The following is a 13,456-nucleotide window of genomic DNA, read 5'->3' as shown; positions in this document are numbered from 1 at the left end:
GCATGGCATCAGCAGAATGGGCACAGATACATCACACTGTCCCTGCTCCTTCCTGTACCCCTGACCATAATGGGCGTGGTGCCATGGGGAAAGGAACTGTTGTTTTCCTCTGCGGGTTGCTCAGCTTGTTAGAAGGGAAATCTTGATCTACTGGTGACTGTCTTGTCTCCAGAAGGGGGGAGATTGCCCTACAATGGAGCCAACACAGAGGAGAACAGACAAGAAATGCAGAGACATTTCTAACAACTTTTTCGAACACCGGGATCAAGCCATGACTGACATCCTTCTTTGATTTCTGAAATAAGTGAGCCAAAAATTTTTTCCCCCTACTCAAACCAGTCTGAATTGGATTTCTGTAACAAGCAGTGAGAAGAGTATGCTGACATTGGGCAAACTATCTTTTGCACCCCCCCCCTTCATTCAATATACCTTTGTTGCGTCCTTGCTGTGTGCTGGGCATGGTGTGTGATAATCACTATAATAGCATTTTGTATGGGGTGTTGAGTCTACACCTAACTTCACCTGCAAATGGAAGATGTCATAACAAGCTTCACAGAAGAGGTAGTATCTGAGTTCCTGAGTAAGAAAAAGAAAAGAAAAAGTTATCTATGTAGTTAGCACAGGGCGATCAGAATTTGAAACATCCAAAAGTAGGACAGAGGAGGGCGCCTGGGTGGCTCAGTCAGTTGAGCATCCGACTTCGGCTCAGGTCATGATCTCGCGGCCTGTGGGTTCGAGCCCCGTGTCGGGCTCAGTGCCTGGAGCCTGCTTCCGGTTCCGTGTCTCCCTCTCTCTCTGCCCCTCCCTCCCCCCCCCCCCAACGCTCTGTTTCTCTCTGTCTCTCAAAAATGAATAAACATTAAAAAAAAAATTAACAAAAAAGAAACCAAACAAAAGTAGGACAGAGAGACCGATGGGCTATGGGGATGCTGGTGGGAGAGGGGAGTGGAGGGGTCCTGTTGGGGGGGAGCCTTCTGACTTGCTCTGCCTCATCATTTTCTTAGTACCCCAGCTTGTTGTGTGCCCATCATCAGGGCTTGCCTCCTGTGTCCTAAGAGGAGTCCCCTCCCCGATCCCGTCCCCCACCACTGTGGGCGGGGGCTTAGTAAGGGGCAGAGGCAATGTGACGTATCTGTGCCATTTTGTTTATGTTATGCTGGATTCTGCCCACAAATGAATAAATACGTAGTGAAACTAGAGGAAAAGTTGATTCTTCCCTATGTTATAGTCTGAGGCCACTGAGGAGGTGGGGGGTGGGGGTGGGGAGGGTGTGCTCTGCTCCACGTGGTCATGTAGGGGCTCAAGCTTTCATCCACGGCTCTATCATCTCCCAGGCCTTTGGATCCTCTGTGGGCTTTTCACTGACCAGAACTCAGCCACGCGGCACCCCCTCTCTGCAAGCAGCTTGGAAACGAGGCCCGGCACTGTGCCAAGGGAGGAGAGGACGACGTGGGTATCGGTGGGCACTAGGAATTTCTGGCAAGCATAATACGTGGCTTTATGCAGCCATCACAAACACCGAGGTGGTCTCAATCCACCTAAATTTTTCAGGCAAGATGTGAAACACCGTGTACGCTCATTAAATCTTGGAGCCTTTAAATCACCGAACATGTCGAAAAACTAGAGCTACTATTCAGATCAGTTCAAATATTAGTTTTATGTCACAGCTGAAGAAATCTCGGTAGTAATTAATGCCAGCAATTAGCTGCACGAAAGCAAAGACTTCTGAAGTGAGCAGATACAGACATCAGTTACTTCAAAACAAATTCCACACAGATTCCTTCTCAGTCTAGGATTACACCCAACATTTAGATAATGTTTATACTTGGCTCCAAGAGGAATGTTTCAAACTGGACTAGTTCTGTTTATAAGAAGATATTACTAGTAAGAAGATCGTGTGTCGGTGGGAGGAGAGCCTTTGGACCGTTTGCCCAAAACAGATTTGAAATGTCTTGAATAATGATGGTTTGAACTCTATAGTCTCAACACAAAGGAGAAAAAATACAATTGTGGAAAACCATGATGGTATTCCCCAAATTCTAACAGCAACTAGCAATTCAGCGTGATTTCCCATTTTTAATTCAGAAGTGAGTTTAATTTGAAATTAAAAGTGTTTTTTGTTTTTGTTTTTGTTTTGTTTTGACAGGGGAAAGGCACTTAGGGAAAAGTCTCGGTTGAAGCAACTGGGGCCAGTAAGGACCAGAAACGGATGAGATGCTCCAGCAAGAAGCAGAGGGCCTGAAAGAGAAATCTGGACCCCAGACACAGGAAGAAAGGCAGAAGACAGCCAGCGTCCAGGCACTTCAAAGAAACCCACTTGGAAGCCAGGACGTGGGGAGCTAGGCAAGGATGTCTCACAAACGCGGTTCCCCAAGCGTGTTTCTGCAAAACTCCTTGAAGGTTCTGAGGGGGCGAACAGGAGAGAACTTCCAGACAAGGAGGTAATTTGGAATTCTGGGTGTATCCCACCTGGCGAAACATAGACCTTACTCTTGAAGTGTATCTGATCACAAAGGTACCCAGTGTTGCTAACACCGAGACCGGATGAGATGGCCTCGCTCACCCCAGGGGTCGAATGGGTTGCCCAAGGAGTTAACTGCCCGAGTAGGCAGTTAATTAAAAGGCAATGCGATTGGTGAGTGCTTATTAATGACATGGAGCCAGTGTTGGGCACCAGGACAGGGAAAGACTCGCAACGGGGTGCTTTAGGGCCAGCAGAGAAGGGCTTGGGGGAAGGGAAAGGGAAGGGCTGCAGCTAGAAGGGTCCCTCGAGCAAAACCTCAGAAACTGAGCCCTTGGTGTCTCTGGGGCCCATGAGCTGGAGCGCAGGCAAGGCAGGGTTAGGACAAACCCCGAGATCAGGGGTTTAGTCTTCAAACCCTTCTGACTCTCACCCCGTTAATAAAAACTTAAAAAAAAAACAAACCTCTCCCCAGTGGGGCGCCTGGGTGGCTCAATCGGTTAAGTGTCCAATTCTTGGTTTCGGCTCAGGTCATGATCTCACGGTCTGTGATTTCGGGCCCCACATTGGGCTCTGTGCTGACACCGCAGAGCCTGCTTGGGATTCTCCCTCTCCCTCTCTCTCTCTCTTCCCCTGCCCCGATCACTCTCTCTGTCTCTCTCAAAAATAAATAAATAAACTTAAAAAAACAAAAAGCCCTCTCCCAGAGATGTAACTTTTTATTTATGAAAGCATTACAACTACCCTATTGATATATTATCTACATTGTGAGTCATACACAGAGAGTAGAATTTTTTTAATTTGAGACAAAAAAATTAAAATGAGACCTGAGTACCTTCAACTCAACCCACTGGCTTGGCTTGGGCACTCCCTTGGCCGCAAACACCCCCTTTGGAGGCCCCAGAGAGAGGCAAAAAGGAGGCGCTGGAGGTTTGTGAGCAGGGGAGACCTATTTAGTTCTGTGCGTCAGGAAGGTCATTCAGGCAGAGATGAACTGGAAGACAGAGACAGAGAGAGCACAGTGGGTTCTAAGTAAGAGAACACTTCCGTATTTTCTTTGAGGGTTTACCTCTCTCCATTTGCTGACTCCTGGCTCCAGCCTCCCTGGATAAATCTGTGTCTGTGTCTCCAATCCTGGGGTGGGTGGGGCGGCCAAAGAGGGGAGGATGAGGGAGGCAAGGGTGAGGACAAAGGTCCTCGTGCGCGGGAAGCAGGAGATCCCGAGGGAACAGTATGGGGAAAGCGGTCCCTGTTTCCTTCTTAGCATCCCGACATGGCTTGCCTGGGGCTCTGCTCTTCGAGATGCCCACCCTGCCCCTGCCCCTCGCCGGAAAGGCACAGCTCATCTTCTGAGCCAGGGGCCTCTGGGTGGTTTCCTTAGACCAGCAGCCAGAGCAGCTCCTGGCAAGATAAGTTACAGGCGAGATTACGGAGTCGGCACGGTATCTTTCCTGTCCCCAGGGGCTCCTTGCTGTGCCTTCATCTCAATTCCTTGGTCAAGGCTTATCCACTCTTTCCAGATGCCTGCTGCTAAAATCCTCCTCTCACATAGGGGTCTAAGGGCACTTGGGTAAGCCTTAATCTGGATTTACATAAACATATTCTTGCCCGAGCGTATTTGCCCTTTAGGCTTTATTCCTACTTGTGCCTTGTTAAAGGGATGGCAAGGATTAAATAGGAAGTCTGGGAGTCTGTGGGGTTGGGGACTCCTCTTGAGGACACCAGAGCTGAGGGATCACCTGTTCCTGGGTCCAGTTCCCACTGGTCTGTGGCTGTGCAATCACCCTTCCCAGGCAGGCCAAGGAGAACGTCCTGCCTACTCTGCATTCGTGCATGAGATGCTCGCGGGGACACTCTAGGTGTAGGACCTTGAGAAGCTCTTTGAGAAAAAACGGATTTGGGGCATTTTTCTTTTCTTTGGCTCTGTCTCACAAATGCACCGCAGGAGGTAGGTTACAGATACACGCTACGTAATGCGATATTTATTTTCTTAGGTTTACTTTATTTTGAGAGAGAGCCAGGGAGGGGCAGAGGGGCAGAGAGAGAGAGAGAGAGAGAGAGAGAGAGAGAGAATCCCAACCAGCCTTCGCACTGTCAGCATTGAGCCTGATGCAGGGCTCAAAGCCACGAATCGTGAAATCATGACCTGAGCTGAAGTCAAGAGTCAGACGCTTAACTGACTGAGCCACCCAGGCGCCCCTATGTAAGATGATATTTACAAGAGAAGGGATAGCTTTGTTGTTTAATAGTCCAAAGCTTATAATGTTGAAAGGGACATGAATTTGGGTCTCTCCCCAGCGCTTCCTTACTGTGGTAAGTGTTATCTTTTCTTTCCTCGTATTCCACCCCCAGCCCTGGTGTTATGAGCCACTGCATTTTCACACGCCCTCCCGAGTGTCTGCCTCTGAAGACACCGCCTTGTGCACTCCCTGTTGATGAAGGGCTCTTCCTGCCCCTGGGCCTTACTTACACAGTTCACAGTGAGAGGCGCGACACAGGATTCACCGTGATCCTGGTATGATCCGCATCTCCTTGGGTTTATACAGTGGGCGCAAAACTGTTCGCTATCATCTGACTTATTTCCTCATCTAGAGAAAGAGGAAATAAAGTTCACGTCTCCATAAGTTGGCATGTAGGCAAAATTAACCTCAAGTGTGTGGTTCGGGTCTCAAGAGCACCACGCTTTATTTTTGTGACGGTTCGTGTTCAACTCGCTGTATATTGCGGGCCACTCAGAAATGACTTGCGGAGTCGTCTCTGTCAACATGGCGCGGGGATGATAATACCTACTACACCAGGATATAACGTCAGTGTAGCAGGACGCACGTGGAAATGTAGAGTCTGTCCGTGAGTACTGTTACTACTAGTAAGTATGCTTACATATACGTGGTACTTAGTACTCTACTAACTATGATATTTTATAAGGTCGGAACCATAATGATAATAGGGATATATTAGCATGCTCTGTCAGGGCATCCCAAAAGCCACCCCAAAGAAACATAAAAGTTACTGGCACATTTAATGCACTACTTACATCAAAACATTTGAATAAAGAACAGGCTCAACATAAAGCAAAAATGCCTCTTTGCCCCATTTGTCCTGTAACAAACAACAACTCGATTTACAAACGTCCTTCTGCGATTCTGGGGAACGGGAGGGCTTGCAATCATTAGTGAGCAAAACCGGTCAATTGAAGTAAGTGTCCAATTCCCATTTCTAAATTGTTCAGTGGGGCAGCAGGGTATGGACTGTGATCAAAACACTTGCTTTCTGGTTTCTTCTTATCCCTGGTAGATACGGTGGGGGCTGAGTAAGGGCCCCTGTAGGTGTCCGTGTCCTAATTCCTAGAACCTGTGAATCTTGCCTTCCAGAGCAAGAGGGACTTTGCAGATGTGATTACGTTAAGGATCTTGGGATGGGGAGACCCTGGATTATCTGGGTGAGCCCAATGTAATCACAAGGGTCCTTCTAAGGGGAAACCGGAGGAGACAGAGGAGAAAAAGGCAATGTGGCAACAGAAACAGAGATCGGAGCCATATGGCTGGAAGCCAAGGAACGCCAGCAAACTCTAGAAGCTGCAAGAGACAAGAAACGGATTCTCCCCTGGAGCCTCCCCAAGGAAGGAGCCCTGTCGACACCTTGACTTTAGCACAGTCAGCCTGCCTTTGGACTTTCACCTCCGGAAATGTAAGAGAATACATTTCTTCTTGTGGAAATTTGTTAGGTAGTCATAGGAAACTAATATAGAGAATATAAGGAAATTACAAAGCACCCATATCAAACCACCCTTTGGACTAAACACACACACTAGGGGTGCCCGGGTGGCTGTCGGTTGAGCATCTGACTTGGGCTCAGGTCAGGATCTCGTGATGCGTGAGTTCAAGCCCCGCGTCGGTCTCTGTGCTGACAGCTCAGAGCCTGGAGCCTGCTTTGGATTCTGTGTCTCCCTCTCTCTCTGCCTTTCCCGCATTCACACTCTGCTTCTCTCTCTCAAAAAGAAATGTTAAAAAAGTTTTTTTAAAACACGCTAGCCACTCTATTTACAGCCCTGCAGTGTTTGCTAATTGTTTCCTGTGTCTTACTACTCTCACTAGACTGGATCATAAGGAAGCTCTTGGGGTAACTCTATCCCAACCTCCATTACTGGCTTTCTGAAATACCAAGCTCAAAACTGTCCAGAGTAGTCATGCTGCATTGGGTCCAGCCCAGCATAAATGAGGCATCTGGACACGTCTCATGAATTCCGAGGGGGGCCTGTATCCAGGTGGTGATTTGCATGTGTGGACCTGTCGAGGAAAAAAGAAGGAAGCGTGAAGACGGTGTGTGAAGGCCTGGGGCAGGGCTGAGTGGAGGGACAGGATGGCACTTGTCTCTTCTCAGCCCAGACTAATTAATGCCACGGGCTGAGTCCTGTGGAGCCGCAGGCAGAGGCTGCATGGACAGCTCTCAAGAACCCTGAGATGTGGGGCACGAGTGGCCCCTATCTGGGTGACGACACCGGGCTGGGGACAGAGTCGTTCCCCCCACTTGCGCACTGAGTGCAGGACAGCTCTGGTACGATGAGGAAGGAGGGACAAGCAGCACCATTTGGCCTTCCCTGGAGGATGGATGGGAGTGCCCCTGGTCACTCCTCTTTGGGCAGTGGATCAGTGGGGAGCCCCATGGCTAAGGCAAGGGACAGTCACCATCCAATGGTGGTTGGGGACAGAATCAAGTGAAGGGATCATTTCTGAGCATATGTAAGACATTCCTGGGGGCTCTATTGTGTAGACACAGAGGTAGGAAGGAGGCAAGGCTTTGTATCAGGGAGGTGGAAACACAAATCGGCAAAATGCAAGCTATTAATGTGCATTTGAACTTATTTGTCCCCAGGGGTTGGTGAAGCCAGGACTCCTTCAAGGATCAGTTGATTACTGCTTTTAGATTAAATGTATTCAATAATGGAAATGGACCTGAGAGCCAACTTGAACAAACGAAAGCATTTTGTGTTTTGAAAGCATTGAGCTCAACTGGGTGTTGATTTCACCCATCGTTTGCTAATCGGATCCCGGACCCCTTGGTGTCAGTATGCTGTGTAAGTCAGGTTTCTGATGTGGCAAAAACCTGGTCTTTTTGTTGACTGTGGTTTCCCCAGTCCTTAGCACAGTGCCTGATGCATAGAGGCACTCCATAAATATTTATAGTATCCCTACATTATAAATCCCTACATTAGCTAAGTCAGAGATGCATGCTACTGACCCTTTACTTCCACTTTTACCTTCCACCTCCTGGAATTGTGCAGTGTTATCATGTTACCAAAATCAGCAAGCAAAATGCATCCTCTTTAGCAGGAATTTCGGTGTCTGGCCTAGCCATGACAAAGGAAGCATACTGAGATTTTGTATGGGCAAGAGGATGGGAAATTCGAACCCAACATCCTAAGCCTTGCCTGTGAGTCCTCCCTGAAAGCCACTGAATGACATCTGGCAAAAGCCCCATGAGGCATCCCCATCCTCCGTGGCTTTACTGATCAGTACCGTGTAGGCTTGCAGTTGCCTAGGAATCTTCTCGTAAATCTGATGGAGACACAGGGTGAAACACACTCGCCTGGAACGATGACCACGAGCCCCAAGTCAGGCTCCCAGATCACTGTCCTTCCACTTCACCCTACACATCCATCCAGGGCTCACAGGAAGAATGAGCAGAGTTGGTAAATACTGATCTCACAGATAGTGGTGAGCATTAGAAGGCATCACCCTAATTGCTGTCCGTTGAGGGTTTATGATAGCCCCCACTACAGACTCCCCCAAGAGCTAACCTTCAAGCGTCCAGTTTTGTAAAACTAACCTGGGACCGCTTTGCTCAAATTACGAGTGTGAGGTTGCCAAGGAAAAATGAGTCAGAGTAATCCCTTTTCTAAGAGATGAGAAGAAAAAAAAAAAGCCTGCAAAGCTTTAATATTTTAATTACCTACTTCCAGAACAATAAAAAAGGGACTAATATCTTCCATGCAGTGAGGTGCATTATGACGGTTTCATAAAGTAGCTTGAGCTATTTCCCCAGGACAGAAGCCTTACGCTTTTTCCTTTCATCTGTATTCAACGATTCCAACGATATTCAATCTTAGAAGCGTTAAGAATTAAATTTTCCTTTAGGGTTTTAGTTCCAAATATTGGAACCATAAGCAAGTTAAACCTTGCCGCTTTCGTGAAAGACTTGTAAGGGTCTTTAAATGCCTCCTGGGAACAATGACTAAAGGTAATGTCAGATCCTGGAGCAGAAATAGGACATTAGGTAAAATCTAAAGAAATCCGCATAAAATGTGGACATTAGTTAACAATAATAATGTATCGATATCGGTTCATTGATTGTGACAAGTATGTGTCTGTTCTGATGTAAGATGTAATAACAGGGGACACTAGGTAGGGGCATATGCGAAGTCTCTGTGCTATCTTCACAATTTTTCTGAGTCTAAAACTATTCTAAAATAAAAAAGGTGTTTTGTTTTTTTTTGTTTTTTTTTTTGAGAAGAATGCCTCCTGATTTCATTGACGACTCCTTGGAGATTATTATTTTTGTGCTAACAGCAGAGCTCCAGTGGGTCATCTGAGCATCACAATTTGGGCTAAACTGAGCACCCATGAAATGGTGTCTAGGTGTGACTCCAGATGAATTCTTTAGCCCTTCTGGCCGCGAGAAGATTCTGGCTTTCTTAACGGCCCTGAAAGCCAGGCAATTCGGAGATGCAAGTGGGAAGTGATCCTTTTATGGAAAATGGATCAAAACTGGAAGGGAGAGGCATCAGGAAATATTGTGGGAAGAAGTCCTGAAGGAGTGTGTGTGTGTGTGTGTGTGTGTGTGTGTGTACTTCCCTCACGCGGCTTATGTTGTTCCCTGTGTCTAGGAGAGTTCTGTATTTCTCAACTGCTGAGAAACCAGCCTCATCTCTTAAACTGTCCTTGGATCCCACCTCTTTCATGAAACTTTAGTAGCTAGGGCTATGGATGGTGGTTCTTGCCTGCCTCCAACCTGTTTCTCTCTCTCTCTTTTTTATTTGAGAGAGAGAGAGAGCGTGCGCACGCATGCGAGCGGGGAAGGGGGCATCAAGAAAGGAAGAGAGAATCTTAAGCACACTCCATGCTCAGCATGGAGTCCTACACAGGGCTCTATCTCACAGCTGTGAGATCGTGACCCGAGCTGAAATCAAGAGTCGGACGCTCAAATGACTGAGTCACCCAGACGCCCCTCAAACCTGTTTCTCTTATAGGGCTACACCAGTCTACTATATAAAAGAAACTAAAAACGAGCTTTTTATGAGCAAATCTGTAATCATACAGAGAGACTGTGCGTGTTTTTGTTAGGTTTTTAAGCCACTCCCATCAGGCTTTTGTTAATATCACTCCATTCAAACCATTCTCACCAGCTTCCCAGTGACTCCTCCCTCCAGCGTGCCCAATCCAATGGTCAGTTGCCTGGTTTCATCTTGCTTGAATTCTTACCAGTATTCGACACGGTTGCCTATTCTTTCCTTCTTGAGCAAAGAACTTTCTGTTCTTCCCTGACACCCCATTCTCCAGCTTCTCTCGCTACCAATGGCTGCTCCTTCCCACTCTCTTTGGCTGGCGTCCCCTCTTCCTCCTTGTTATTGTTGCCTGCCCCTGGCTCAGTGCTTGGCTCTCTTCTCTGTGTATATCCACTCCTTTGCGTGCTAACCTATGGACTTAAATATTATCTATATGCTGATGATTAACCTGCTTCCAGACTCTTCCCTGAACTCCATGCTCATATATCCAGCACCTTGAAAACTCCACCTGAATATCCAAGACACCTCAAACGTAACTTGCCGGATACACGACTCTTGATTCCCGCGAGAGTTAAGACTGCTGGGTAGAGAAGACATTTTACCGTATCAACATTTTTCGGCATCGACACTTACTCCTCCACAGCCTTGGGTTCCCATGACTAAACCAGCTAAATACAGAAAATGGTCATCGATGACAGACAACGTACTTCCCAATAAGAAATGTGGGAGATATGTGGTGTCAAAAGTTCATTGAAATTGGGAACCATAGATATGTTTAATTGATGAATAGTAACGTTCAACGACTGCTGCTTTCATGCCAGGTACTGTTCAAAGTACTTTTATGTATTTTATATCATTTAATCCTTAGTAAAATCATAGTAAAAGTAGACCTGATGGCCCCATTTTCGTATCAGAAGACGGAGACACATAGAGGCTAAACAGCTTACTCAAAAGGTCACGGAGCTGGTAAGAAAAAGTTAAAATTTGAACCCAGACAGCCAAACATGTTCTAGAGAATTGTGGTGGAAATTGCAGTGTTATTTCCCATCCTAGGGTCACGTTTCTATACAACTGCCTCGTATTCTATCACTAGACTCTGTGCCCTTTAACATAAAGCGTGTATAGGAACCTCATGCTAGGGGAATAGGAAACAAAATGAATGAAGTGAGTTCCAGTAGGCGTAAACATTTCAGAAACACTTTTTTTATTTTTTATTATTTTTTTCACTCATATGTGGAACTTGAGAAACTTAACAGAAGACCATAGGGGAAGGGAAGAGGAAAAATAGTTTCAGACAGAGAGGAAGGCAAACCATAAGAGACCCTTAAATACAGAGACCAAACTGAGGGCTGATGGGGGGAGGGCGAGGGAGAGGGGGAAATGGGTGATGGGCACTGAGGAGGGCACTTGTTGGGATGAGCACCGGGTGTTGTACGTAAGCGACGAATCACAGGAATCTGCCCCCGAAACCAAGAGCACACTGTATACACTGTATGTCAGCCAACTTGATGATAAATTATATTAAAAAAAAAAGAAACACTTTTTGAAAAGAACATTTATAAATTAGCTTCAAAAATAAGGACATTAGTTGAGTGCTGCTTCTGCATATGGGGGGCAGGCTACCTCAGAGAGCGAGCCAATGGGAAGTCTTAACTAAAATATGTAGCTACTGTACCTCTCCTTGACACAGGACCTTCTGAGAACTAGTTAACCAATGACTGCAAACCCCTTTCCATCTAATGACTTGGTCTATGCCCGGCTAATCCGATCACTGGGGTTCAGCCCCCACCCAGCTTGGCACATAGGTCCATGTCTGTGCCCTTGATCGTACACTCACGGAGCCATGTGGTTTGTCAGTTCTCCCCACTGACACAGAGGCACAATCTACTGGACACTGAATTAAAAAGTTGATAGTACTCCCCTGCTCATACTCGGTCTCTCTCTCAAAAATAAATACACATTAAAAATTCTTTTAGAAAGTTGATAGTATAACAGCATTAAGCAATAAAAATACTAGTATGGAAAAAGAAAATTGGGAAGTCTAAGTCAGCTGTTGGAAAGCACTCATTTCCATAGATACTTTATTAAAACTGTTATTTTCAGAAATGCCCAATTTCTGTAAAAAAAGTTTAATGAGAATCTTTTTTTTTTTTTGTTCACACATACTGCATTATTTGGTCTAAAAATAAAAGTTAAAAATTTCCCCAAGATCACTGTTTTCATTAAAAAATTTTTTTCAAACAAATGAGGCCTGATAATTTTGGTAGTTTTTAAAGACAGGTTTTTTGTTTTGTTTTGTTTTGTTTTTATTTTTGGGACAGAGAGAGACAGAGCATGAACGGGGGAGGGGCAGAGAGAGAGGGAGACACAGAATCGGAAACAGGCTCCAGGCTCCGAGCCATCAGCCCAGAGCCTGACGCGGGGCTCGAACTCACAGACCGCGAGATCGTGACCTGGCTGAAGTCGGACGCTTAACCGACTGCGCCACCCAGGCGCCCCTAGACAGGTTTTTATATATATTATGCATAATTTCCTCTCCTCAGTATACACCAACACTTTTATTGCTAAAAAAAAAACCAAAAAACCTGCCCCAAACATGTTTGTTAAAGAATGAACTATATGAACAAGAACTGTGTAAGAATTACCAGTTTTGGCTAAAAAAATCCCCATCTTCTTGCCTTGTAGTACAGTATTCAATATGTTTTTTCACTTTTAAATAAAAGGACAATTTTTTTTAAAAAGATAACAAGTCCACATGTTAATACTCATCTAAACTTCGTTTCTTATCTTCGTACGTTTTCCAATGAGCAGTGTATAAAAAAGCAATAAATGTAATCCTGTCACATAAGAACAGAGCAAAGGAACAGTATAAGCTGATGTTTTGAGAGTTCCCAGTTTTCTCTGTTTGGGATCACGATAAGGAAAAGAGCTATGATAGATCAGCTCTTTAAAAAAAGTTTTTTAACGTATATTTATTTTTGAGGGACAGAGAGAGACAGAGCATGAGTCGGGGAGGGGGAGAGAGAGAGGGAGACACAGAATCCGAAGCAGGCTCCAGGCTCCGAACTGTCAGCACAGAGCCCGACGCGGGGCTCGAAGTCACGAACTGTGAGATCATGACCTGAGCCGAAGTCCGACACTTAACCGACTGAGCCACCCAGGCGCCCCTGAGCATCTCTTTTATGTAATTGTTATTTCGCGTTGAAGACCGACAGGGAAGTAGAGCCAAATGTTTTAAATAGAAACAACAAGCCCCGGATCCATGGAGATATCTGTTATATAATAATATTACCCTAAGTAAATTTATCTGTTTAGAGACTAAATGAGAAGACCATTTCATTCTTTGCTGAATGCCCTGGAAACGTTTCCTTTGAAAGGCAGAATCTCCATAAAGAGCAATGCATATGCCTGGAAGCCTGAAAGAAACCAAACCAAAACAAAACAAAAAACACTTTCTTGGTAAAAGCCACCGTAAGTATACATTATGCTCGGGAAATGTAAATTCTGCCAGAAGACTGGGACGCCCACAGTGGCTCTTCAAAGGGTCGCAGAACTTGCCTGCAGTGCAGCCGAAATTCTGAAGCTATGAATAACTGTCTTACGAGACACACTTTTCGAGAAAGAACAGAGGAGTTACTTACATCTGGGAGTTCTAACGTGAGGCTTGCTTTTCCACGCTGCGGACCTCCGCCTGGTTCTTCACCCTGGCTTGA

The 13,456-nt window shown here is 45.9% G+C and overlaps 1 protein-coding gene and 1 long non-coding RNA gene across 3 annotated transcripts in view; one reads left to right on the top strand and one right to left on the bottom strand.

Annotated features, from left to right (window-relative positions):
• Window positions 1-2,932, top strand: part of LOC122229586 — a 23,054-nt gene extending 20,122 nt beyond the window's left edge. The window contains exons 3-4 of the long non-coding RNA XR_006207061.1: window positions 1,335-1,449; window positions 2,147-2,932. This is a non-coding gene — a long non-coding RNA (uncharacterized LOC122229586). The remainder of the gene's footprint in view (window positions 1-1,334; window positions 1,450-2,146) is intronic.
• The window catches only part of CC2H21orf62 (chromosome C2 C21orf62 homolog), an 18,214-nt gene extending 4,758 nt beyond the window's left edge, over window positions 1-13,456 (bottom strand). The window contains exons 1-2 of one of the 2 annotated variants that reach the window (XM_042954858.1): window positions 13,385-13,452; window positions 4,932-5,049 (exon numbers count right to left, since the gene is read on the bottom strand). The gene's annotated coding sequence lies outside the window, so the exon portion shown is untranslated. Of the gene's footprint in view, window positions 1-4,931; window positions 5,050-13,384 lie in introns of both variants that reach the window. The other variant, XM_042954857.1, reaches the window with a different exon arrangement.

Source organism: Panthera leo, chromosome C2, assembly GCF_018350215.1.
Source record: "Panthera leo isolate Ple1 chromosome C2, P.leo_Ple1_pat1.1, whole genome shotgun sequence".
In the NCBI taxonomy this organism is placed as follows: domain Eukaryota; kingdom Metazoa; phylum Chordata; class Mammalia; order Carnivora; family Felidae; genus Panthera; species Panthera leo.
The sequence above is the reverse complement of the archived record's forward strand: the minus strand, read 5'-3'. Positions and strand labels throughout refer to the sequence as shown.